Consider the following 27720-nt stretch of genomic DNA (forward strand, 5'->3'; position numbering starts at 1 on the left):
TGAGAACTTTCAATTTCCTAATGACGTTACATGCTTTATCAGAAATCTTGTTAGTCAAATTGATAATTCCGGTTACCTGGCTTGGACGTGTGGAGTGTGTCTTATTAGAGCATGGATATGAAATTACAATTGAAAAAAAACTTTCTGGATAAGGTTTTTAGAGGATTTTAATGCTAGGCTAAGTTAGAACAGTTTTACTTGTTAAGAATGACAGTATTGCAGCTTTTAAGCAGATTTGATGGCATTGTTTGAAGAGATGGGACAGTAGTTTTGAGAGAATAGATTAAAATAAAGGTAGCCATAACACATAGAAACTTTTAGACCATGGTGTCTCCTATTTAAATATGTAGAGATAATTGTTAGCAAAACTGTTGGCAGTCCTTTTCATCCTACATCATAGTAATTGTATTTAGAGCCCAGATGCTCAATCAATAGATGTTTATTGAATTTTACAGTTTGCCTCTGGGTAGGTTTTTCTGCTTCTCAGCCTTCTGTGCCTCCAGCTCATTCGCTTCTGTCTTTCTTAGAGCTTTATATAATGCCATGTGTGTTCTCAGTTTTCATTAGCCCTTTCTTTCAGACCTTTTGCAGTTGCTAACTTACTCTTTCTGCCTTTAATCCATTTGCTTTTTACACGTGTCCATGTCCTTCTCTGTCTCTTTTTTTTATGTTACACTCTGACATTGACACCATGTTCTGGAATTCTCACTGATAGTGAAAAAAAAAAAGTATGACTTCTAGAGAATTTATGGTTAAGTGTTTTGTCTTACAAATAACTTCTTTGCTGCAGAGTACACTGAAAAGTCAAGCTTCCTTGCTAGGTTTTGACACTATGAGGAGTGGTTTTCATGGAGAACTCACAAGTGCTGATGGCTAGGTTGAATTTTGCTGGAATTCCAGTGTGTTAGATTACTTTTTTTGCACACAGCTGTTTTTTCAGATGTTATGTTGGATTACCAATCTGCTAATTGTAAAAGATAATAAATTTTGAGGATACCTTTACCTTCTCTATGTGAGCCCTCCTACAATCTCCTGAAATACCCTCCTCCTCAGTAACTTTTTCCTGCTGTAGCATTTGAGAGCTGTCTGAATGTAGTTAGTTCTGGTCATTCTAAGTTAGATTCCCAATAATAGTTTACAGTATCATATGTCTAGTAGTTCCTTTGCCCCAGTGGCACTGCTGTTTCTCCTCCTTGCCTACAGAGTCTTACGGCAGCTTGGAAGGGAAAACAAAATATTTATAGCAGAGAATGAAACTTAACTGAACATTTTGAGGTTACTCAAAACATTGTTTCCTTGTTTCCTCATAAGAGAATAAATGGCTTTGAAATTTAACTTAGTTCTATTCAGTCTGGTGGTCTACGAACTTCCCTTTGGCATTTTAAAAGAGGTTACAAAAAACAATTGATCCAGGCAAACTGAGGCCTTTGTGACCAGAGTGAAGTCACGGACATTTTTGCATTGCTGTACCTCATTAATGGTACTAACCCAAGTATTTTATTTTCACTACTGCTGCACTTCATGCATAAATTTTTATACGCAGAAAAATAAAGACATTGCGGCCTCCTAATTAGCAAATCTAGTAAGTGATACACAATTTATAGTTATGTGTCAAGTACACTGATTATGATTATGAAGTCATTGCAATGTAATAGTGTAATTTGTCAAAATAAATAAAAATCGTACTAATTTGCTGAATATTTTTATAAGCTACATGAAAACATTGCTTCTCACTGGCTGAAAGAAATTGAACACCGAAGTGAAAAGAACACAAAAATAGGTCATATTCCAAGAAATACATTTTGCAAGCCTGGCAGTATGTTCAAATTTTAATTGAAACATAGCAATTTATAATTTGGCAAACATAAAAATAGTATGCTTTTGTTCACTTATTTTTGTCTCATTTTGCTCCTAAAAAAAATGCAGCCCTAGAGCATCTGAAAGCGGCAGTTTCTATAGTACTACCAAGAGGGCTGTATTTGATTTTTCTATCTGAAACTGGGTGACATGAAATAAATAATTAATTGAGGTTGTTGCTTGATCAATAGTTGCTGACAAAAAATATTATCTTAGTTGTAGACTAATAAAGATCACATTATTTTATTAGTTGTTGAAATGAGGACTTAGAATAATTTTTTTCTTGGAACGATTTTATCTTTTCTCCTTTATTTCTCAGTTCTTTGAGTTCTTAAGCTTTTTCTGGATTCATGTTGTTAAGCTTGAAAGGGAAGTTATTTCTTGTATATCAGAGGCTTGCACTTAAACATGTTGTGAGGGTTTCTTTGTTTTTTTGGTTTTGTTTTTTTTTTAAGTTTGGGGGGGGTAATGCAACAAGGTAGTGCTGATACCAGCATTTTTTAAGCTCTCTGTCATACTAATTGAACTTAAAAAGTAATTTAGCAGAGCCACCAGAACAATAGGGCTCACAATGTTTGCCGGTAAATACCATGCACTTACAGGGCTGTCTTTGCAATTAAGAACCCTAATAGCCAATGGCCAAATTTCGTTACTGCAGTGCACATTTGGTTGGGTTCTAGACTGTAGTTCAGCTACAGTACATTCAATTTCAGGAGCCCTGTAGAATGTAGAGGGCAGAGAAAGGGAGAGGGAAGGAGAAAGAGAGGAAAAGAGACAAGATGGAAGCAGAAGGAAAAAACTGTACTCATTTTTTGCAGTTGTTCAAAATACCAACATGTTCATTTTTTAACAGCGTGCTTTATACTAGATCAGGTAATGTCCGAACTACCTTACTTTTATGTCTGATTATCTGTTTTTGGTGCTCCAGTAGTCAGTAAAAAGGTAAAAGCTAGTATAAACGTTATCGTTCCTTCTGGATTATTTGTTGGAAATAAAGACATGACCTTACCCAGTCAGACAGAATTTGTTCTTCTAGGGGTCTGGTATTGTTGAGAAATGGTTTTAATAATTGTGGTACCACAGTCTTAAGTAGCAACTTTCAGGCGTCTCCAAAATGCAGATAGGAAGGGGCATAGAGATGTTTGGGCTCAGTACTTTGCTTCCAATGTTGTGCTGCTGTGTGGGCAAAGAATGGATGGAAATGAAAGAAGCAGCTTTTCTGAAATGTAATCTGGAAAATTTTCACTATTTTTTCACAGAAGGATGGAGGATAGAGCTAGATGCAGAAGGCTTCCAGAAGTAATGATAAAAGGCAGCAAATTGTTACATGTAAGGATTCACATCCTAATGCAGTAAAGCATAAGAGCACAGTAACAACTTGAAGCAGCTAATCTTGTAAATGATCAGTGTTTACTGAGGTAGGTCTACACATGTTCTTAGTGAGTTTTTATATGAATGCTGAAGTTACCAGTAGGGAATTAATTCCTATTAAAAAGTTCAGTGCAGATTTTCCAGAAGTTCTGTGGCTGAATGAGAACTAGACTAGTATCATGTGATTCTGTTGGCTAGTTTTTATGAGTGTTGGGAAACATTGTCCAGGTTTTTTAACTGTTCAGAAAACAAATGTTATTTGTAACTTGGGGAAAAAATAGAAAAATTAAAAGTGATCCCATTTTTCACTTCATTTAAGCTTGTGAACTGATTGGGATGGATGGCTTCCATATATAGGAAAAAAACCCATGCCCAAACCCTTAGGAAAAGGCAAATAAGTATATTGAAGCTGAACACAAGTAAAATATGAAATACTTTCATTTTGGGTCCTAGATGGCAATGTGTATGATCTATTAAAAAGCTTTATGCTGGGGTAGCTGCAGTACATGTGCAAAAACACATGGCAATTTAATATCCTGTAGCCTTCTAAATCTGCAGTCCAGTTGACTATTGTTTGTGGCATGCAGCTTTCAGGAATTACAGCAGGATTATTTGGACTTTTTTTAATGTGTAAGATTCTTGGCATGAATTCCAGTTGAGGTGGAACAGAAATCCATTAGAGACAGCAGAGATTCCAAATGGCTAGTTGTTTTAAAAGGAAGAGCTGTAAGTGCATATAGTATATTTGTCCCCGGGTCAAGGGAAACTTGGTGACCCCTCCCTTCCCATACTTAATTCAATCAGAAAAAAAAAAGTACTCTTATTTATTTATCTACCTTTATAGGGTTGTTCTGAGCATTAATCAGTATTTGTCAATGTCTTAAAAACACAAAATACTGTGTATCTACCTATATTTTACTTACCCCTTTAAAACATCACTTGGAAAAAAGATGGCTGCTTGTTATTTATGTATATGCTGATGGAAAGAAACCGTCATTGTTTGGTTTGTTTTTTTGTTTTTGTTTTTTTTTTTTTTTTAGCTGAATTGTTTACAGAATCTGGATTTCATTTTTCTTTCTTTGCACAATTGATTTGAGCTTCCAGAGTCTGGCCATTTGTTTCTCATAAACTATTGTTCAGTAATATTATAGCTTTGTCTGCACTTTGTTGTAGTGTAAATGGACTGCTGTGGTATCTTTTTTTGGCTCTTGGAATATTTTACTTTAGGGCTTCATCAGCCTTACCAAAATGTTTGCCCTGCCTCTAGGTTTGAATATAAGAGAAATCCAGATTCTTTGAGCAATGCCATGAGCCTTTTCTATTGTTGTTGTACTGGTAGGTTCTTCTTTTTTAACAGCGTGATATTAAGTATGCTTTTCCCATGGTTTTCTTCATGTTTTCCTATTCCTTTGAACTCTGCTTTCTCTGGCAGTGTTCCAGAGAAAAGGACATTGTTTCCCCAAAGGATTGCTTGAATTATATGTATAATTTAAAACCTGACAATTTCAAGATCTGTTTCCTTATATCAAAATACTGGTCTTTGTTACAGTGAGTGCGCTACAGAACATGTCTGAGAAGCATGACTGTAATCTTACAGACAGTGAAAGTAGGCAGGATTAATTTTTTTTAAAAAGGTCCCTCTTTGCTCTCTATCAGTTCTCATGCTGATTAGTTTTGGTTCTTTTTGAAGACTGATCATTTGACCTAATAGATGAATATGCTGGTTTACAGTGATAGTAATAATAATCTATAATCAATTACTTGGGCAGCTGTTCGAAGGGCTCTGGTATTTTATAAACCTTTTCTGCTATGAGTCATGGAGAAGACTTGGCTGTTACTGAAAATCCAGACTGTCCAGCATTTCAAAGTAATATTCTGTCTGGCATCTTCTGAACAGGGCACAGCTATCACCTAAGCAAGAGATATGGCAATAATTCGACCGTGTCCTTATCTCTGCTCTGATATGTAGCTACCAATAAAGGATGTGGGAAACATATTAGTGCATCCATTTATGCAGTGGGACTTTAAAGCAGGTGGCAGAACAGGAGAATTTTCACTCTCATAGCAGATTTTAGATACTCTTTTTAAAGAATTAGCTCTCAGTGTTTCCATGTTTCTCTCTAATTTAAATTATATTGTTTAGTAAGTGTACTTCTGTAGGTTCTGAGGTTCTGAGGATGAGAGCTTTTATCTCCAGGGCACATGGTCTAGCAACTCTCTTTGGCACTTGGTTTTCTTGAAAAATTTGTTATATTGGTGACTTGTTTAATCTCAAATCAACTGAGGATTTATTTTTCATTGAATTTTGTTCAGATTTTATTTGTGCTTTATGGTTACATCATGCTTCTTGACTACAGCAAGTTCAGGATCCTGATAAAGTGAAGATTTAGTGAAGAGAGCTAGTTGCCCTTGATGACTCATCTCTTGAAGAATACTGAAAGGACTTGACACAAGGTTAAATTGTTCTTTAATAGACAGTGATTGGTCTTGATGGAGATGAAAACTGTGGATAAAATAAAGCAAGAATTTCTACTTCATTTCATAAAAGCTGTCCTGGTATCAGCATGGCTTTCAGGGGTCAGAGGACTTTGCAAATCATGAGAAGTCATAACTTCCACGAACCATGTCTTTTTAGTCCTATTGACTGTATCTTTTAAAAGCCACAATTATGCAGCGCAGTTAATCATCAAGGGAGTTTGGGTTTATGGTAAATATTCAAAGTAAGCTTCTTTTTTTTAATTACTGGAGCTTTGTCTTGTGTGCTTTGAGTGAGTGCAGTAGTAAGTGCTTAATTTAAAGGGATGCTATCAACCTAAACATACTCCTTTTTATTTTATCTTTTTAGTTGACAGGAGCCTAAGAGACCATGGCAGTTCCCTTGCCAGCATTGTGATTTCATGGTTGCGCTGCTTATCACTTTCCAGCAGACAATAAGAAAATTTATTAGTATTTAATAAATATGCAAAGTTTATAAAATACGCAGAATACATAGGTAACTACTTTCCCCAAGTACTAATTAATCTTAATGAGCTGGTGGTGGTGTTGAGGGGGTGGGGTGGTATTTGGGTTTTTGGACTTTTTTTCCTTTTTTTTTTTTTTTTTTAGTTTAAGGAAGTTCTCTACCTTCTCAGCATTCAGATTCTTATTTCTTGTGTTATAATGTACCATATTCACTAGTTAGCTAAAAATTGTATTTCAAATGTACTACATTAAGGAGCTGGCAGACAAGTTCCTGCGCATCTTAACTGTGGCAGTCTGAGAAGCTGCTGTTGCCTGCTGTCTGCGCTACCTCTGTTGGAGATTGCTGTTCCACCAGACTGCTCTGCTTTAATTCTGCCTAGCTTCATTTCTTTTAAATCCCTCTTCATTAGAAGTATTGCCCTCCATTTCGAACCAGTGAAGGACAGGCAGGGCATCCAGGCTCATAACTGCTGAATGTGCTTGTTCTCCCCTTGATGTCTGAGACATTATGCTCCCTTGCTGCCCCATAGATAACATGATTTCTGCTCTTGCTTACACATAGCTTGGCTGGTCTATCATGAGCTTCCAGCTGAATCTTACACTCTCATCTTTTCTGAAATGATCATCAGGTTCTATTTTGTCCACTCTCTTCCTTCTAATAGCCTGGCAGTTTAAAATGCATGCTTCTGCTCTCCTTCTCCTTCCTTCTTCCCATAACAGTATTCATTCTCCAGTATCTGTTCAATTCACTGTTATCTTAATGGCTCTTGTTAGATGTATATGCTGTGGAAGCATGAATGTATAGACTAGCCAGTTGTTTCCACTGACGTCTTCCAAGTCCTAGCTGTGTTCTGCAGACACAGCGTAGCTGCTGTGAGCTCTTGCCACACTGCATAATGTTCCTTTGAGTTTGAAAAGTGTGATCATCGACAGGTAAGTTAGAGGCTGCTTAGAGACTGTTCTATGTTTTAAATAATGGTATCTTGCTTACTGACTGCATTGAAACTGGAAGCAAACTTTCCTTGCAGGATGGAACAAACTTTCAGTTGCGTTTTCTGAATATCCCTATAGCAGCTGATATTGATAACATGACAAAACAAAACAAAAGAAAAATAATCTTTAGAAATACATCTGTTACATCACACAGTTTCAGTACCTGAAAACACTTTAAATGTATCACTAAAAAAAAAAATCATAGAATGTTTTGGGTTGAAAAGGAACTTAAGGTCATCTAGTTTCAACCCCCTTGCCATGGGCAGGGATGCCTCACACTGGACCAATGTCACTCATGGCTCATTCCAGCCTGGCCTTGAATGCTACCACTACTTTGGACAGCCTGTTCGAATGCTTCACCACTCTCACAGGAAGGAACTTCTTCCGTATATCTGACCTGAACTTCCCCGTTGTCCTATGGCTACAGTCCCTGATCAAGATTCCCTCTCTCTGACATCCTTGTAGGCCTTGTTCGGACACTGGAAGGCTGCTATGAGGTCTTCACTCATCCTTCTCCAGGCTGAACAGCCCTGATTTTCTTAGCTTGCCTTGATATGAAAGGTGCTCCAGCCCCTTTATCACCCTTGTGGCCCTTCTCTGGACTTGCTAAAACAGCTCCATGTCCTTCTTAAGCTGAAGACACCAGAACTGCATACAATTACTCCAAGTGGGGTGTCATGAGACCAGAGTAAAGGGCAAGATCACTTCCCTTGACCTGCTGGTCACGCTCCTGATGCATCCCAGCACAATGTTGGTTTCTGGGCTGTGAGCGCACACTGAATCATAGAATCAGAGAATAGTTAGGATTGGAAAGGACCTCAAGATCATCTAGTTCCAACCCTCCTGCCGTGGGCAGGGACACCTCACACTAAACCACATCACCCAAGGTTTCATCCAACCTGGTCTTGAACACTGTCAGGGATGGAGCATTCACTACCTCCCTGGGCAACCCCTTCCAGTACCTCACCACCCTAACAGTAAAGAATTTCTTCCTTATATCCAGTCTAAACCCCTGCTGTTTAAGTTTTAACCCATTACCCCTTGTCCTATCACTACAGTCCCTAATGAATAGTCCCTCCCCAGCATCCCTGTAGGCCCCCTTCGGATACTGGAAGGCTGCTATGTGGTATCCACGCAGCCTTCTCTTCTCCAGGCTGAAGCTGAGTCATGTTCGGTTTCTCATCAACCAAAACCCCAGTCCTTCTCATGTTATTAACTTAAAATATAGACAATAGAGTCTCAATAGACAATATATAGATAATATAGACAATATAGACAATAGTTCTCATAGAGAAATAATTTCTGGAAATTACAAAACTGGTTGCATCTGCTGTAAGCTGATTCCTAGACAGAATAACTTTATTATACCAACATTAAATAAATAATGTTGTTAGGTGGGAGTTTTTGTTTGGTTTAGATTTTTTGTTTTATTTTTTTGTTTTAAATACAGCAATGGCTTTAGGTTTTTTTATATTCTATTCCAATAGAATAAGTTAAGTCTGTAATTTTTATCTATTTACTTTTTACAGTCCAGACACTCCCTTGACAAGTATGCAGCATTTCTGAAAGTAAGATCTTGTAAGACTCCAGTGGACTTATTTCAGACTGTTCTGATGTGGTTATAACATCTGCCAGTCAGAAACAGGATGCTTATTGCAATAAACTACTCCCTGTCTACAGCAGATTCCTGAGGTTTAGAAGTTAATGGGATGAATAACTTAATTCTATTCAGAGTAATTTTAATATTTTCACTTTCTGAAGGTAGTACAAGGGTTGAGTGCTCATTCCATTGATACATTACTTTGAGAGTTTCTTCTGAGTAACAGTCAGCCTGCTCTATTAATATTATTCTGTAGTTTGCTTTAAAAAAATATTTGGAGGGGAAAAAAAAAAAATCACAGGGACTGTTTTTTCCTTTACATGCTTTTCCATAAACGCTTCTTGAAGGTTGTGAGATGTTCTGAAGGTTTCCACTCATCTTGGAAATACCCTCATGGGAGTTCAATACTCTCTGTTCCTTGTACACATTGAGTATCCTGTCCAATAAAAAAAGTCTGAAGGTCACATAGGTTTTGGCACTTCTGGGCAACTTTGTCCTTAACTTTCCAACATTTCCATTTTATTATGGAGACTCAAATGTATATGTAATTTTTTATTCTTGAATACCATTTCCACCTGTTCTATTTACTGAAATACACATTTCAGTAAAAAGATCACTTAAGAGGTTACACTTAACAGTTGCTGTCTTGAGCTGAGGGATCATACAATGCAATGTGCTGAGGGATTGCACCTTCATTTTCCTCTGTCTTAACAGGTTCATAACATAATAAACCAAAAATGTACAACAGAACCACATGATTAAAATAATACTGCCAACTAATTTACCCATTTGGAATTTTAATTTTAAACAAATTAATTTGTTTTAATTTAAAAGCTAATTTCAGGAATTATTGCCTGGTTTACAATGGATTTTAAGTTGCACATTTATATCCCTAAAATGACTTCTTTAGGCTTAGAATGGAACTAATTTATCTGAGTAAAAATAATACTATATATTTAGCTTAAAATCTATTTTTAAACTATGAATATATCCTTAATTTTCAGATAAACCCTGAGGAGTTACCTATTTTTAAAATAGTAGCTCAGTAGAAACTGAGCTGTAATATGTCAATTACGAAAATGATCCTACTCATTCAGTTTTTGCTCCTCTGAAGTGAAACAGTGTTGCCAGTGATATGCCATTGCCTAGTTTTCAAGGCAGCTTGACATGGATTCTGTAAATAGTTTTAGACAAATTGCTTGATTTCTGCTTCTGAATTACCTGTTTTTTTCAAAGACACAGTATTTTTTATAGTAGGCATTTTTCTGGAGGTGCTTACCTTTTATGTTTAAATGCAAGTGACCAGATGTAATATTATTTTTTTTTGTAAACAACTAACTTTACTTAGAAAAGAGAGGGAGGAGCACAGGTTAAAAGCAGTAGTGTAGAATCAATATTAAAACTACTCCCTTAAATTAAGTTCAGGGTGTTCTCTTTTTTTGTGTGTGTGTGTGTTTTTTCTGCTAGTAAAATACTACTGAATAAGTTAAGTGGGTACAGGAGAAAACACCATGAACTCCTGTCTATGACCACATGAAGCTTACAAGAAAGCTTTTGGATTTCTGACACACTTTTTTCTCATCTGTTGCACAGGGACCAGGCATCAGATACGGTTTAATCAAAAACAAAGGGAAAAAAGGAAGCACAGGAGAGGTACCAGGGAAATTTTATCCTTTTTATCTCACATCTAGTTCAAGATTGTGTGCACTCTGTATAGCTGAATTTCAAATACTTTTGTTCAAGCTGCTATTCATGCATTAAAGTATGCCTGGCCTTAAAGCCTAGCAAAACAGACCAATGTGATACTAATCTGTACCTGCAAGTAACGTGGTTATTTGTATGTTAACCAGGACTCTGATTTGCAGTACATCAAGAGCAGCAGTAAGAGGTACAGCACTTGCAAGGAAAAAGAATTCACAGCTGGGGGCAGAAGGAAATGAGACTGCAGTATATATGAATACACTGTCATGGTCTAAATGGGATTGTTAACAATGTGCCTGAGTCTTCAGCTGGTGGAGCAGCAATAGAATAGGAAAGACATATAAGTCCCTATCTATCTTGTTAAGAGTTGAGTCCATTTAGTTCAGAGAAAAGAGGCCCAACACAATTTGGCATGAAAATATACTTCATGTTCACAAAATAGAATTGTAACAAACATGGGGAAAAAGCATACCCATTAGAAGTATGCTCACAGAAGGATCCAAGTGGACAAAATTGTAGGGCCTTGTCTACAGACTATATAATTGCATTGGTTATTCCTATACATCATCCTCTTACTTGGCTTTGGACAAGAAGTATACTGAGTATCAGGTTTTCTTACTTAAAATGTGTAGTTCTCTTACCCTGCTCTTGTGCATTTCAGTTATAAAATTATACACTCCCACACCCTATTACAGCTTACTTCCCCATCCCCCACTAAAGAGCTCCCAAACTTCACATCAGTGAGCTGATTTGCTCCTGTGAATTTCAGGTATTTAAGTCATTAATTGTGCATCCCATGGAGGTATGTGTACCACTTCTGTCAAGTGTGATTCATATGCTGAGAAGCGCTAGCAGAGGTCTTCCAGACAGGAATCTCTGGATGCTGTAGCAGTCAGTATTGTAATTTGAAATGCTTGTGGTATTCTTCTACAGATTGAGTTTTTTAGAGTCATTGTAAGCTAAATACCTAAAACCCAGGGAAATCAGTCTGTACTCTACAATTATTAGACTCCCTGGAAAACTCCAGTTTGTATTTTTGGATGTAGATTCCAAGATTGTCTCTCCAAATCTGTGCAAGAATATAATCCTGTTTCAAATTATCTTTCTTCAGCTGTATCTTTTAAGTTCAGAAAAATGTCCTAAGATTCCTTTTGACATTTAAGGTAGGTGCAGTCTAATATTAGCTTTTATATATACACAAACATGTACTCTACTTGTCTTCATGTAGCAATCTATAGCTCCTAATATATAAATAGCCACGGTGCTAATTTGATGACTTGGTGACTTAAAAGTTAGATTGGCTAAATATGCTTTTAATGTACGTGTCTAATAAACACATGAAAAGCAGTAAATAAAGTCAGCTTCTTTCCTTTTCTTAATTTATTTCTTAAAAAAGCAGCCTATCCTAACAGTTACCAGGAGACATGGTTCTTCTGTATTTTTTCCAGCATTCCTCTGTCCTCCCAAATCTGTGTTGTTTTTTGTTTTTGATTGTCCACATTAAAGGTATTTTAACTTTGAGCCATTAGATGGTTCAAAATTATACTGTATCACATCTAACATGGCCATCCTTATACTGGTCCACATTTTTACCTTTTTCCAGAAGGGGTAGTGGTAGCTGTAAACAAGTGTTTGAATTTCTTTGTAATTTTTAAAAATTTACATGGATTCCCTCAATATCATGTTTCAGACAATGATCAAAGAGATAAAGTAATACAGTGTACCTTTGCTTGGTCTTGTAGAATCCTTTAACTGTATTTTTTTGAAGTCCAGGTCAAACATTTTGACCTCACAGCTTTGCTGACCATGGTCTGCTGATTTAAAAAATAAACACAGAAGTCTTGTTTTTCCACATTCTTCTCTGTGTGTGTCACATTAGCTGTTTACAGGTTGCCCATTGTGTACCAGCCTTGGATGCCTGAAGCCTGAAGTGACAGCAGCAGCCACATCAGCAGTTTCAGTTGTGGTTAGTGCCCAGTCACTTTTAATGATCCTTCCAGATGACACAGTACTTCCATGTCAGACACGTGGCCCTCAGCTAACGGGAGAGCAGTTGTACTGTGGGGCTGTTAGAGATGGTAATTTTTGGAAAACAAACAAACAAACAAAACATAAGAAAAGAGTGCTGTCTGATTTAAAGATGAGATTTAATGTTTGTGGAATAAAATGCATGTTTTATTATCTGGAGTGTTGTAATTAATTAACATTCTTGTGATGAAAGGAAGTAGAGTTGTTTCCATATTGTATGTGAAAAACATGTATGTGAGAAACACACATGTGAGAAAACAGTAAAGGCTTGTCTTCACAGGGCTGTTTTGTAGTTGTTCTGTTAGCTACTGCACTGCTGTATTTAAACAGCTTTAATTATACGGGTAAGAATTCCCTGAGCGAGACTCTCCTCTGAGTAGAAACATGCTTGTTTCTGGTTTGGGATGTACTGCTTTGGAAGCAATTTGAACTGAGCCAAAAAAAGGAAAAACAACCCCAACCTTTTGGCTAAGTATAAAATAAGACAAAATACAAGTAACTTACATGCTGCAACTGTGGTGTTTTAAACACTTCCTTCATCCTGTATAGCTTTCTTGGCTAAACAAACCTTGAACAGGTTAGTAATGTGCTTGTATCACTGTTCCTTCTGCTTATTAATACTTTATTATTGTTTCCCTGTGTCCTCTGTCTTCTCCCTGTAACATTTCTAGGTACACTGTAGATCTTTTGCTTGGCATAGAGGGCTTCTTTTGCAGAAGAGTTCATACGTTCAGTAGTAGTGCAAAAACAATTCTAAGGGCAGTATTCTGACCAGAATAGACAATATTTATTTTTATCAATGTTAGATGTTAAATACAATTCTGCTAACATGTAGCTGAAATTAAAAATTTCTATGCAGCAAGCTCTGCAACTCCAAATCTAACCTTTTAGATCAAACTCTTTGGAAGCTAAAAAGTCTAGGGCAGAAATGGTGAAGAAAGTAGAAAAATAGAAGACATTAAATACAGCAGGAATTGTGTCTTAATCTATATTTCTGTATTCCTGTAGGTATTTTGGTCATATGGCTAGGTTAAGTCACTTCAGATACTCTTTTGCAGCCTGGTACAGCTGGTATTTTAGCTTTTTCTTTTTTAGAAGATGCAGATAATTTCTGCATGGTTTATTGATGACCTTGGAAAATATGTCAACTGTAATGCTATGTAAGTTGTGGATGGAAAGATCCATAAAATCATCTATTCCACATCTCTACCCATGTAAGAGTGCTTCCTAATATATAATTTGTTACCCAGTCTAGGTGTATGTTTCCCAAGTCATGGAATCTTTAGCATAGGCCATTAGAAGGTCATTATACAAATCTGAATGTCGTTGTCAGGAATCCCTTTTTTAAACTTTGTCTAAATACTCTATGGTTTACTCCATCACTCTTACATCTACCTTTTATGTTTTTAAACTCTGCATTTCTGTGTTTTCATACGCATGAAAGAGTTGTGATTTTTTTTTTTTTTATTGTGGTGCTAATATGAGTCCACTAGTCAAATTTTCAAGTTGAAACCTTGAAAATTCAGCTGCAAAGTAGCTCCTCTTGCACAATCATTCTTGCCCAGTCTTACAATTATTTTTGCTTATTTTCTATTTTCTTCTCTCCACCCTTATGGTTAATGTTGCTTACGTGGCTGCGTGTACCTTGTAACACCTCATAATAGTAAATTAGTGGTAAACCAAATACTATTCAGTGAAGTTAACGTTGTCTCTCAAAATCATATTATTTTCTCACATTTCAGTGAGATTTGTAAGATTTTTCGTTCACAAGAAATAGTCTTGCAGTCACACTGTAGCAAGGTAAGAGAAGGCATTAGACCAGAAGTCTTTCTTAGGAAAGGCACTTAGCCCTGCCACTGCTGCTGGTTCTTTCTGGCTGCAACACTTGAACTACACCCAGTGTAATTTCACACTGGGAAAGTTTTTCCAGTGTATCAGCCAGAGAATATCCCATGTTTTGCTGTAAGTTCTATATATTTGAGGGGTAGTAATTGGTATTAACTCTTATCTGTGATAATTTCAAGGTGGCAGTATTTTTCCCTGTGGGTATTGGCAGGCTGAAAGGAATGAGGACAGAAAACTACATGAGGAGGAAGTCTACTTGTTAACCTGATGTTACAAGAGCCAAGGTTTTTCTTTTTTTTTTTCTTTTTTAGAAATGATGAAACAAAATCTATGTTAGCATACAGATGAGTGAACTGTGCGTCAGCAGCTGTCTTGTTACTTATTTCATCAATTTCTTGCCTTGTGTTTCTGACCTATTGATGAAGTTTTCTAACCTAGGGCCGCAAAGAGACACTGTATATATCTGGTCCTTCCAAGAAATAAACTTGGTTAGCCACTAATGCAGGCAAAAGAGAAAAGGTGCCAAAATTATTTGTTGGAGAATTACATAAGCAAGCAGTTCTCATTGGAAGCATAGTATTTGGGAATCTTCCCATCTCACTGTACCAGTTACACCCTATAATCCTATCCTGACCTATATGGAACTTTCAGACTAAAGACTAAGGCAGCAGAATTAGCTGGTAGGTTGCACTTCCATCAGTGTTTATGTAATCATCCAGTTAGGTGAAAGTGTAGGCCTTTAATTTTTTAATCTCTGGTTAGTGCTGTTTTGAAAAGATGCTTGTTTAAAGGGTAGAACAATGGATAATAACTGATGCATTAATTTTGTGAATCAAACTACAATAAACTATAATTTCTTTACTTTTTCTTTTTTTGTCCCTTGAGAGCAGTGCTGGGAACCATTTTTGACATGTTTACATTGTTTGAAGGATAAAATTGTCTTATGACATCTTGAATTAACCAATATGATCGTACTTAGTTTTCACATTTTAGCATTAAAATACTCTGTGTTGTGTTACAAAGCATGAAGTGTTGGGAGAAGAGGGGGAATGTTCAGTTTCAACATTTAACAAGCCTAAAATTAGATACAGCTATGATGAGCAACGTGCATGTCATGTGTATGTCAGGTCCTACACCTGGGTCGGAGCAATCCCAGGCACAGCTACAGGTTGGGCAGAGAAGAGATTCAGAGCAGCCCTGCGGAGAAGGACTTCGGGGTGTTGGTTGATGAGAAAATGAATATGAGGCAGCTTCGGTGTGCGCTCACAGCCCAGAAAGCCAACCGTATCCTGGGCTGCATCAAAAGGAGTGTGACCAGCAGGTCGAAGGAAGTGATCCTGTCCCTCTAGTCTGCTCTTGTGAGACCTCACTTGGAGTATTGTGTGCAGTTCTGGTGTCCTCAACATAAAAAGGACGTGGAACTGTTGGAACTAGTCCAGAGGAGGGCCACGAGGATGATGAGGGAACTGGAGCATCTCCTGTATGAAGACAGGCTGAGAAAGTTGGGGCTGTTGAGCCTGAAGAAGAGAAGGCTGTGTGGAGACCTCATAGCAGCTTTTCAGTATCTGAAGGGGGCCTATAGGGGTGCTGGGGAGGGACTCTTCATTAGGGACTGCAGTGATAGGACAAGGGGTAATGGATTAAAACTTAAAGAGGGGAAGTTTAGATTGGATATAAGGAAGAAATTCTTTACTGTTAGGGTGATGAGGCACTGGAATGGGTTGCCCAGGGAAGTCATGAATGCTTCATCCCTGGTGGTCTTCAAGGCCAGGTTGGACAGAGCCTTGGGTGAGATGGTTTAGCGTGAGGTGTCCCTGCCCATGGCAGGGGGGTTGGAACTAGATGGTCTTAAGGTCCTTTCCCACCCCAACTATTCTATGATTCTGTGATTCTGTGTCATTGGTTTCATAGAATCGTTCAGGTTGGAAAAGACCCATAAGATCATCGTTTCCAACTGTAAACCTAACACTGCCAAGTCTACCACTATACTATTTCACCAAGTGCCTACACGACTTTTAAATACCTTTATGGGCACAAAACTGACCACAGTAGTCGGCATGCGGCCTCACCAGTGCCAAGTACAGGGGGATGATCACTGCCCTGATCCTGCTAGCCACACTATTGCTGATACAGAGCAGGATGTTGTTGGCTGCCTTGGCTGCCTGGGCACAAGCTGGCTCATGTTCAGCAGCATCAGTCAGCACTTGCAGGTCCTTTTCCAGCAGCTTTCCAGCCACTCTTCCCCAAGCCTGGAGCGTTGTGTTGGCTTGTTGTGACCCAAGTACAGGACCTGGCACTTTGCCTTGTGGAACCTCATACTATTGACTACAGCCTGTTCAGATCCCTCTGCACAGCCTTCCTACCCTCAGACAGATCAACACTCCCACCCAACTTGGTGTCGTCTACAAACCTGCTAAGGGTGCACAGAGTCCCCTCTTCGAGATCATTGATGAAGGTATTAAACAGAACTGGCCCCAGCATTGAGCCCTGGGGAACAACACTTGTGACCAGCTGCCAATTGGATTTAACTCCATTCACCACAACTCTTTGGGCTCTGCCATCCAGACAGCTTTTTAACCAGTGAAGAGTGTGCCTGTTCAAGCCATGACCAGACAGTTTCTTCAGGAAAACACTGTGGAAAATGATGTCAAAGGCTTCACTGAACCTTACGTAAACAATATCCACAGCCTTTCTCTCATCCACTAAGTGGGTTACTTTGTCATTGAAGGAGATCAGGTTAGTCAAGCAGGACCTGCCTTTGATAAACCCATGCTTGTCTTCATAGATGCTAATTCTGTGTTTCAAAAGTAAGCATACTTAATTATTTTTGCCCTGTGGTCCAAGTTCTGACCTGCTATAGGAAGTTGGATCTTTCATTATCATTGCAAAAGCAGAGTTAAATTTTAATCTTTAGAGTGCTTACTGCTGCTGAAAAAAAACCAACCAACTAAGAATAAACCCCAAACCTTGTAGAGGGTCCTAATACTGAAGGTTAAGAAATTGTCATTCTGAGGAAAGCTTTCTGGACTGAGATTATAAAAAGCTGCTAATACCTATTGGTGAACTACCTTTATTTGAGGAAACAAAATTTATTATTTTTATTTTTGTCATTGTTAAAATGCAAAATTGTAGAATCATAGAATAGTTAGGTTTGGAAAGGACCTTAAGATCATCTAGTTCCAACCCCCCTGCCATGGGCAAGGACACCTCACACTAAACCATGTCACCCAAGGCTCTGTCCAGCCTGGCCTTGAACACTGTCAGGGATGGAGCATTCACAGATTCCTTGGGCAGCCCATTCCAGCACCTCACCACCCTTACAGTAAAGAACTTCTTCCTTATATCCAATCTAAACTTCTGGATGGATACTAGAATATAGTGTTATCTATGTACTGAATTTTTATTTGTATTTTTTAACCTCACTGCTCAGGGTGCACACACACATATGTTGCCTCGACTCATGGTTAATCCCATGCAGCAGTTTGAGCAGAAATATTATTTCTTGACTTGTAATATTAATGTAGCCAGAAGTAGTTTAGCACTCATGGTACTGGATAGAAAAAACAGGAAATACTGAAAAATTTATTTTCCTCGTTTATTTCATTTTGCTGCTGTTGCTGAAGGGTTTCGTTCAGACACAGGATGCAGGGCAACTGTAGAAATATTTCCATTCCATGTAATAGTCTTAAAATTTTTTCAGGATTTTCTTTATCCCCCTTAGGACAGATGTGGCATGTGCTACTCTTTTTGTGGTTGCTTCTACATCTTTTGTTTAACTTTCCTAAATCAGTATACTTCATGGAAAAGGAGAGAGGCCAGTGAGAGAAATGGTTTTCTGAAATTACATACTGCTCTTTAGTGGGTCTGTTTGTATGTACATTATAGTGGTTGCTTTGTTTCAATGACAGGTCTGAATCTACATCATTTTATTCAGCCTCTGATCTCCTATTTTGAGATCATAGTCTTCAGTAAAATAATCCTAATGCAGTCATATGTATAGACCTTAAAATTAGTTTATGTTCCTTTCCAGTGATACAGGGACCACTTTGCTCTGACAAAGATTCTACTCTTTCCTTTTGTTCTGGCTTTCCTGAGTAGAAGCCAGCTCTTCTTGTAAGATAATATCTTACAAAAATAATTCATAATTGTTTTATAAATAGTACATGATGGCAAGAGTAAATCTTACTCTGGCAATCCATAAATGTTGGAGATGTTTAATAAAATCTATTTATGCAAATATAACTATCTAAAAGTGCTTCTTATGTTCACTTCAGCTGTTCATGATGATGAAGTACTTTCTGTTTTGCAAAAGATAATTTTTCAGTTGAACAGCTGCCCAGTAAGTGACAAATGCTTTTCCAAAATTAGTTTGAGCATTGGTCACCACTGATATTAGGCAAGATCTGTAGTATGGAGAGAAGCTGCACACAAAGGGAGCTTCTGGGGACTTCATTTACTGCTGTGGTTTCCCTGAGACCTGTGTAACTGTTTGCTGCAACCTGTACAACTGTAGCAAATAACCAAGGATTCAACAGTGACTCTGTATGGGAGCTGGACTATAGGTGATTTGGGATATTAGATTCCTGGCCTGGAATTCAGGCTGCATTCGGATTTGTGACTGTGTTGTTCTCAACCATGGCTTCCATGAAGGCTCGTAAGAGTGTTGTGAATCCAGCCTGAGGTGAGGCCAGAAGTAGTTTCTGCTTATTTCATACTTCCAAACAAGACAGAAGATGAAGTAAATAGTTGTCCTGTTCAACTCTTCTGTGCCACTGAGGGTTCTGATTATTTGCTTGAACAATGAAGAGATGAATGGTTATAGATACAGGCTAATCTTTTAATTACTGTTTTAATACTGAGCCTGTGATAGCTGGTGGCTTGTTTCTAAATTCTGCCAGGTTCTGTTTCATGAAGCAGAAGTTGTGTATCAGAATTATAAAGTTGAGGGGAGACCTTGGGACATCTCTAAACCAACTGACTGCTCATGGCATAGTAAACACTGAATTGAAACCAGGCAGCTTAAGACTTTATTCAGTTAGATCTAGAAATCTCTAAGGAGATTTCCTCTAAGAGTATTTTTTGGCAACCACTTCTCCTTGGCTGTCCTCACAGGGAAAAGTTTATTCCATCTATCAGGAGCCTCCTCTCTTTCAACTTATTTCCATTCTCTTTTGTCCTTCTGCTATGCACCTCAGCAGAGAGTATGGCTATATCCTCTTAACAACCTCTTCATAGGTACTGGCAGGCAGCTTGAGGTTCCCCAAAGTTGCATTATGTAAAGTCTGAACAAGCCAAGTTCTCACAGCATTTCCTCAAGTGCTCCAGTTCCCAACCATCCTGTTGACCCTTAGCTAGACTTGTCCAAGTTCATTAATTTTTTACAGGTACTGAGAGGCCCAAGACAAATATTTCCAATGTGGTCTAAAGAGTGCAGAGTAAATAGGAGTATTCACCTAGCTTAATTTCCTGTCTGCATTCATGTTGGTTCAATCCAGGATGCTGTTAGTCTTCACTGCTGCCATTGTATACTGCTGGCTCCTGTTTAGCTGTTGTGTCCACCAGGACCCTCAGACCCTTTTCAGCAGAGCTATTGCCAAGTGAGTCAGTTTCCAGCATGCCCTGTTGCAGAGTTTAGTTCATCCTCTCAGCCAGACATTGCATTTGTCCTTGTTGAATTTAATGACATTGCTGCTGGCTCACTCCTCCGACCAATTTACGTCCCTCTCAGTGGCAGCCCTGCCTTTGAGTGTATCGTTGAAATGGAGGCTGACAAAGATCAACACTGATGATGACCACAGTTTTAATCAAAAAAGAACAAAATATATCATAATCCTTGTATTATACCTTCCCCATTAACATATAGCCATTTTCAGGCATAGTGCTACAATGCATGATGCAGCTATGAATGGTAAAGTGGAGGGAAGTGAATATACATGTTTTCTCTAAGAAAGTATATGTGGTTATGTTGATGTACATTGATACTTATCCATTATTACATAGCTTCTGTTTCAGCACTGAACATACTTGCTCTTGGCCTCTGCTAGTTACTGGTTTTATTTTCAACCATCAATTAATACATGTAAAGTACACTGCTATGTAGGAGAAACTGAGTGTGTGTTCCTACATTATTCTTAATGGAATGGGCTGGAAGAGGAGCCTGATTTTTAACTCCCAGTGTGATATGTATTTATGTGTGTATGTGTCATCAAAGCTTTATTTAACATCTTCCTTGCCTGTCTGAAATAGGAAGTTTCAAAATGTAATGAGAAGTAGAAAGAATGAAAAAATCTTTGGCGAGCTAGATAAAGCTTCCAGAGAAATGTCCCGTGTTTGTACTAATAAACTATACATCAGCAAGACATGACTTACTTAACAAGTACTGCAAGTGTATTTTCAGGACATTTGTCTAAAGTCAGAGGTCTGATAAACTTTTGTAGGTAATGGGAAATATTTCCTGAAATACTTCTACTAAAGAGGAACTGCATGTGCCAGTGGGTACCTAAAACTTAAACAAATAAAACCCCAAGCATTTAAGAAGCAGCTTTCTCTTATGCATTATAAGTTCTCATTTTGACATCTTACTGTAGCATTGCTTGATTGTTACAGTAAACAGCCTTGGTTAATTCGCTTTCAGATGGCTTGTTTACCTCTTATTTTAGTTTGCCCGCTAACATAAATTAAAGTCCCAGTGTTAAACACTGTGTAAGTTGTAAATGTCGTGTAGTTGGTTATTGTTAATAAATAGTAAAGAATGTCTTATTCAAACAGGAATGGAACCTTCTGATTTGGGGAATTTCCAATGTAACAGAAAACTGCTTTTACTAGAAGTTCTCTCATGACTTTCTTGGTCTTCAGTGAACACTCTGGATTGTTCCTGGTAAGGTACTGGTTTTCCAGATGCTATCGAAATTAAAATATCCAGACAACTATAGCTTTTTAAGCTACTTAAAATTAATGAAGGCTTGCCCTTTTTAAATTACAAATTTGAACAGGCTTTAGAAAACACAGTGCAAATTAATTGTTTATCAAAGGAGAGACTGGATATTAGCACAAATAAAGTTGATATCTGGTGTAGTTAGATTTAGTTATGACATTTTAAGATATGTTGACCAGGTTAAATAATCTCAAAGCAAATTTATAACATATGCTAAAAACATATATTAAAACCTGCCTGATTGCTGATTTAACTCCACTTATAAATCACAACCTGTCAAGCATTCCTTTCAGAGTTACTGACAAGTTGGCAAGGACAGACTGTAGTACGCTGTCTAAATTTTCACAGCTGTCAAGAAAATCTGCATGAATTTCAAGATTTCCTTCTGGAAATCACAGTAACAAGGAAGTAGCAAGAGTGGTTAAATGAAGTTTCATAACTTGGATGCACTGTAACAGGTAAAAGGTCGTATCCTGTAAATGAAGCTCTAATTTCTCACTTGCCAGAAGTTAATGAATTGTAACCAGATACAGTGCGCAGTGTGGATGAATGTGGAATTTTAAGAGAAGATTTTCGTGGATTAATTGAATTCTGTAGTGCTTAGCTTACATAAAAATATTTAGAAGTCTTGGAGTTGAATATGGAGGCGTGAACACTTTCATCTCTTATGATTTGAAAAATAGTCCTGGTGTTAATTGTGCCACTTATTTTGAGCATTAACATGGGCAGGTCAGATACTTTTTTGCATCTTACAGCAAATGAAGCCAGATACAGGCAAATATTAGCATCACCTGGAAGACACTAATGGAAAGCACTAGAGCAATCTAGTATGTCTTCTGTGTTTCTGAGGTAATGGAAATCTTGTTCTCAACAGCAGTGCTGTAGTGTTGACACTCTCAAGTGAATTTAGTCTATGAACAACTGTTTGGTTTATTTTCCTCTGGGCCTTCTGTATAACAGAATCCCTTCATAAGGAGTGGAACTGCTTGGTGAAAAAGTAAGACCAACTCACCCACTCACTTCCCAAACCATCCGCTTTAGGACCCAGTGGAAAAATACAGGAGGTAAGAGTGCGGTGGTGGTGTTTGGTGCTTTGTGGGAGAGGAAGTCATGTTTTGCTGTCTTTCTCTTTTGGGAAAACATACTGGTTTTATCAGTATTACTTTAAGGAAAAAAAAAAGAAAGCATTTTTTTTCAGAAGACAATATTTGTTTGTTTTGACAAGGTAAACCCAGTGATTTTCCCTTCACTCGTTTTTCCCTAAAAAAGAAATTTCAGAGACCTCATATATGGATAAAAAAATTCTAACCCGATTGGAAGCTGGGTGAGAAGTTAACCTAGTTAATTTAGCATTATTTAGAATAAAGTTCATTCATGATCAAACTTTATAGAACAAATACTATACTGTTGGACATTTTCATTTCCTGAGTACTTCAGATGGATGCATCTAATACAAATTTTCACAGAGTGGACAATAAACCTTTTGATTTTGTAACTCCTTGTTGCTCTTAATCTGTTTATTTACTCCTAGCTGCTGGAGCAAAGGCAGACTGCTTCTCTCATGACATAGTTATATAATGGAGCCCCATGGTATTTATTTCTGTATGTTTGTGCCACTGCACACAAATGGTATAGGCAAGTAGAAAAAAGTCAACTTGCTTAATTGTCAGTTCCCCACAGTCTCTGAGAGCACAACCAGGTCGAATGTTTAAAGTCTTTCATGGGAAGAAGACCCAGATGAGCCATTGTCTCCCAGGAAGGAAAAGATGACTGGCTGTTCTGAGCTTTGCAAGTGCTAGCAGCTATTAGGCAGATGTCTTTTCTGGACTGGGTATTTTAGGAGGCTGCTGGATAGACTAGGATTTTTGTGAACTGAAGTCTGTTTGACTATAAAAGTGGGTAAAATATAAGTTGTAATAAAACACACATCAGCTGTCTCCAAGGCAAGCATGGTTTATGAAGGAAAAATAGGTCTCTGGATTAAAAACAGGTTTTATGTTTTTTTTCTGAGAATCCTTCTGTTGTCACAATATTTTTGTAGCTTTTATACATCTTGTTTCTGCTACCATTGTTTTTTTCCCCTTTTTGGCTCTTGCAAAAAGATTGATGCCCAAATTACTTAAAGTTGAGTAGGACTCTGCAGACCAGAATCAAAACAAGCTCAGCCTTGCCACTCTTGAAGGCAAGATCTTCAGTACACTCACTAGAACAGTATTGCTAATCAGTGTCACAAGGTGAGAATAAAAGATAGCTATACTTCTAGATGAGACTCTCAGAAGTTTCTCTAAATTAAACATCTTTGAAAAGAGAAACATCTCAAGCAGTGTGTGTGTGTTCCACTGGATCTCCTTAGGCTCTCTCCATCTCACTGAAACTTAAAATAATACTGTGCTCCTTTGCATAAAGGGAAAGTGACTCCTGCCCCTTTCAAACAGAGAATAAAAATAAAAGTTGGTACCTGATGCTGCTTGCTTTCTGCTGCCCTGGTCACTTGCCACTTGCAGTGTGGCAGAAAGACTGCTGATCCATCCCCCAGTCAAATGAGCAGTGCAGGAGTTAAATATTCACATTCTACAATCACTACTATCACAAGCATCTAAGCTCCTTCCTGTCAGACAGGACATATTTCAGAACTTGTCAGTTGCCAGATGTGCCTCTGCATCAGTTACACTGCCATCACATTTTGCAGTTTTCACTGTGATAATAACAGCTGAAGACCAGTTAGTATTCTCTTAAATTTGCAGTGTAGATGAGAGAAAGCAGCTTTGCAGAGGAGCTCGGTGTCATGTTGGAGCTCACCATACCAGTTTCTGAGTATTAATTCTTCTTTGCAGGAATTCTTGAGGTTGTGTTTTATGGGCAGAGGTTGAGCATAAGGTCAAAGTCCCTAAGATAGCAGGTCTTTTTCTGAACCTCCCATTCTGTTAGAATTGGAGTTTAGGGGTTACTGTAGTTTATTTCTTATTGGTGAGCAAGTGAAACTGTCAGCTGCTATGCTGCAGAACCAGTAAAGGCTGAGATACAGTGGAGTACCAACTGTCACAAGCTTGCCATGGTCCTATTGTAACAGAAGTGCTTTCTAACCGTCCAGTCTGAACCTCCACTTGCTCAGCTTTGAGCCCATTCCTCACATCCTGTCACTGGATCCCAGGAGTCAGAGCTCAGCACCTCCCTCTCTACTTCCTCTCCTCAGGAAGCTGTAGAGAGCAGTGAGGTTGCCCCTCAGCCTCCTTCTCTTCAAATTAGACAAACCCAGAGCTCCTGACAGGATATACTTTCCATCCCCTCCACCACCTTTGTTGCCTTGTTCTGCACACATTCTAGAACTCCACATCCTTCTTCAGCTGTGATTACGGTTTAGTGCCATCATTCTGCCAAGGATCCCTAAGAGAATACATCTGTCCCCTCAGTATTGAGTGACAACATGTACTATTTCAGAAGCAAAATTCTTTTGAACTGTTAGTTATATTAAGGCTTATGGAAAATTATGTCTGTGATTCTGAGTTACCACTTGAGACCATCAGCAAAAACCTCTGAGTTAGCTTTTTTTTTCTTTAAGCTTTCCAAACAGTTGTTAGGGAAAAGTATTTCCTTCTGATACAGATTTAATTCTGTTTCTGCTTGAAAGCATTCATTGCCAATAAAGGGTTCTGCCAGCATGTCTGGTTCAATCTTCCTTCAGATTTTCAAAGTTTCTGTATAAATGTTGGTAGCATATTGGAGGTTTGAGTCATTTTGAGACATTGTCTGTTGCTTCATTTTGGGAAGGGATGTGAAGAGAGAAATTGGTAAGTAGATAAACTGAAACAAATATGTTAAAACATCTGATATCTCATGCTGCTACCCATTGATTAAAGGATCTCCTGTTCTCTTTTTGGTGGTGTTGTTTAGTGTTTGTAGATAGTTAGTGCTGTCATTGAGTGAAAACTTTTAATGACACATTGCTCATGTGATGTTTAAAGTTCTGATGCACTGCTACAAACATGAGGAAGATTTGACTTTTTTCCTTTTTGGTAGGTGTAATTTGTCTAGGTCTTGTTTAATAGAGATTCAGCTTTCAGTTAATCAACTTTGGGCTGAATTTTGACTGGGGTGTAAATTGTAGGGCTTCACAGTGCTGCTACATAGCTTGCTTGTCCATGCTAATCAAGTCTCACATTTCAACTGCAGTCCTTTCTTCCAGGAGTACTTCTAACAGTACTAATGTTATCAGAGCATGATATAAATGAAGAACAACCAAAATGTTCCTGAAGGTAGAAGTTCCTGGGGACCTAGAACTGGGAGTGAAAGGCATTCCACCTTTACTTGCTGTTCTTCATGCCTGTGTCTGTGCTGCTAAACTGCTCTGGAGAAAGCCCCATGCAGAATTTGTCCTTCACCTCTTCAGATTCTTTCTTGCAGTCCTGGTTTCTCTGTCAGTGGAAAGAAACAGTACCATTCTTAGCATACCAGGGAACATGTTCCTTGTATAGGCACAAACTTCCCTCTCCTGTAATGTTCACTGGGTGGTTTCATATGATGCTATTGCCAAAGTGGTAGCTATGACTGCAGCTGGGTGAAAATACCTCTGCTGTGTCCTCTCTTTGCTCTCACACTCTCTAGAACACAGGTTGTTTAAAACCATACTGTCCTTTCTTTCTCCACACACTGCATTCTTGGCTGATTCAATGAATGAAACCTGAATGATTATATGATTCCAGCTTAAAGGATTTTAAACTCCTCAGAAGTCATAATCTTGTTCTCTGTGTTTTGCAGTCTCTGTTAAACACCCTGTATTGCATTATCCCAAAGGAAATTCCTCCTTTTAAAATTACTTTTTCTCTATTTCCTCAGTGTTTACTTAGGTGCTGTAGCAATCTGAATCCCAAAGGTAAAACGTCAGTGTATATGCCTAGAGTCCTCACCTGCTGTTTCTGCTGTACTGCACTTCCTCAGCTTCAGTTTCCTAAAGAACTTCTCTCCACCTGTTTTCCTTGTTTTCATCTTACTCTTTGTGCTCTTCCAGATTCTTTTTTTTTCAGCCAGTATCTCCCTGGAGTTTGTGGATGTTAGTTGATGTTGAAAACAAGCAACACTGAGTTTGAGGGGAAGTGAGGTGAAAGAAATTGTTCTTACCTGTCCAGGCAGCAGCAAAATAAGGTGACATACAAGCCAAACGATTTGGCATGGATGAGGAGGTGGAATGCTCTGGGCAGACTTCCCTGTGCAGAGAGGAGTTCTGAGAGGAAAATGTCTGTTTCAGTGCTGGCTGCTCTGCTTCTGGAAGCTCATATTCCCACCTGCAAGGCAGCATGTCCTATTTGGTCTCAATCAATTGACCACACACACTGTGAAGGTCTGGAAACAAACTTGGGAGAGTAGGACCAAACTGCTCAATGTTAAAATGAAAAATCTTTAATAAGGAAAACAAGCTTTTAGGAATTGTAAAATTTAAATTGATAAATAAGAAGATCATTTCTTAAGCTATATGTAAGAGCTAAGCCCATACAGGATTAGACCGGAAGTCCAAATACCCCATGGTCTGGCTTCAGGTGGTTGCTCAGAATAAGATGGTGAGGTACTGCTGTGCCCTGTCAACTGTGTTCAGCATGGGACTTTCTGAGCTACAGCTGGTATGGGAGCAGGCCATTCTGCTTAATGGGTTTTGAAGGATTTTTCTTACATTAATGGAAATAATAGTTCTTTGAATCCATGTAAACTAAAAATATCATGTGGCAGAGCAGTGGTCCCAAAGCCTAGTGGCACATTGTGTGAACATACCTTTTTTTTTGTATTGGACCTGGCATCTTAATTGTTTCCAGTGTCAAAATTTTATTTTTGTATTATGAGACAATAGTCATCCCTTGATTTTCTTTTCCTTAACAGCCAGCATTTCCTTAACAGTCAGCTCTTTCATAGTCTGCTTTTCTTGTTGTAGTCTTGGCTTGCCTTTGCCATTCATCTGTGTTTTATTTTTAGCTCACTGATGTCTTTGCATACCTGAGTTAGTTATCATTTAATAGCCTCACCCTCAGATTAGAATGTTGGGTTTTTGTGTTTGTTCAGTTCTTTCCTCAGAAACATTTTTAAAACACATTTTCTTAATATTTGCTCTTATTTTATTTTACAGTTGCAGGTATTTTTTCTTGTATTAGCATATGATTTGTCTGCATTATTTTTTTCATTGCTGTACAGGGCCTAGCTGGTATGGAGTTAGTTTTCTTCATAGCAGGTAACACACTAATGTTCTAGCTGTCGCTCAACAGTTGCTTGCACAGCGCAAGGGATTTTCCAGTTCTCACTCTGCCTGCCCCAGTGAATACACTGTGGGAGTCTGAAAGAGGTTGGGAGTGGACACAACCAGGCAAGTAACCTGAATTAACCAAAGAGATATTCCATGTCATACCATTATTAGCAATAATAAGGAAGAGGATTTGAGGGGGTTAGCCAT

The 27720-nt window shown here is 38.2% G+C and overlaps 1 protein-coding gene across 5 annotated transcripts in view; it reads left to right on the plus strand.

Annotated features, from left to right (window-relative positions):
- Nucleotides 1-27720, plus strand: part of MCC (MCC regulator of WNT signaling pathway) — a 202095-nt gene that overhangs the window by 58301 nt on the left and 116074 nt on the right. The window lies entirely within an intron of this gene.

This window comes from Melopsittacus undulatus, chromosome Z, assembly GCF_012275295.1.
Source record: "Melopsittacus undulatus isolate bMelUnd1 chromosome Z, bMelUnd1.mat.Z, whole genome shotgun sequence".
Classification (NCBI taxonomy): Eukaryota; Metazoa; Chordata; class Aves; order Psittaciformes; family Psittaculidae; genus Melopsittacus; species Melopsittacus undulatus.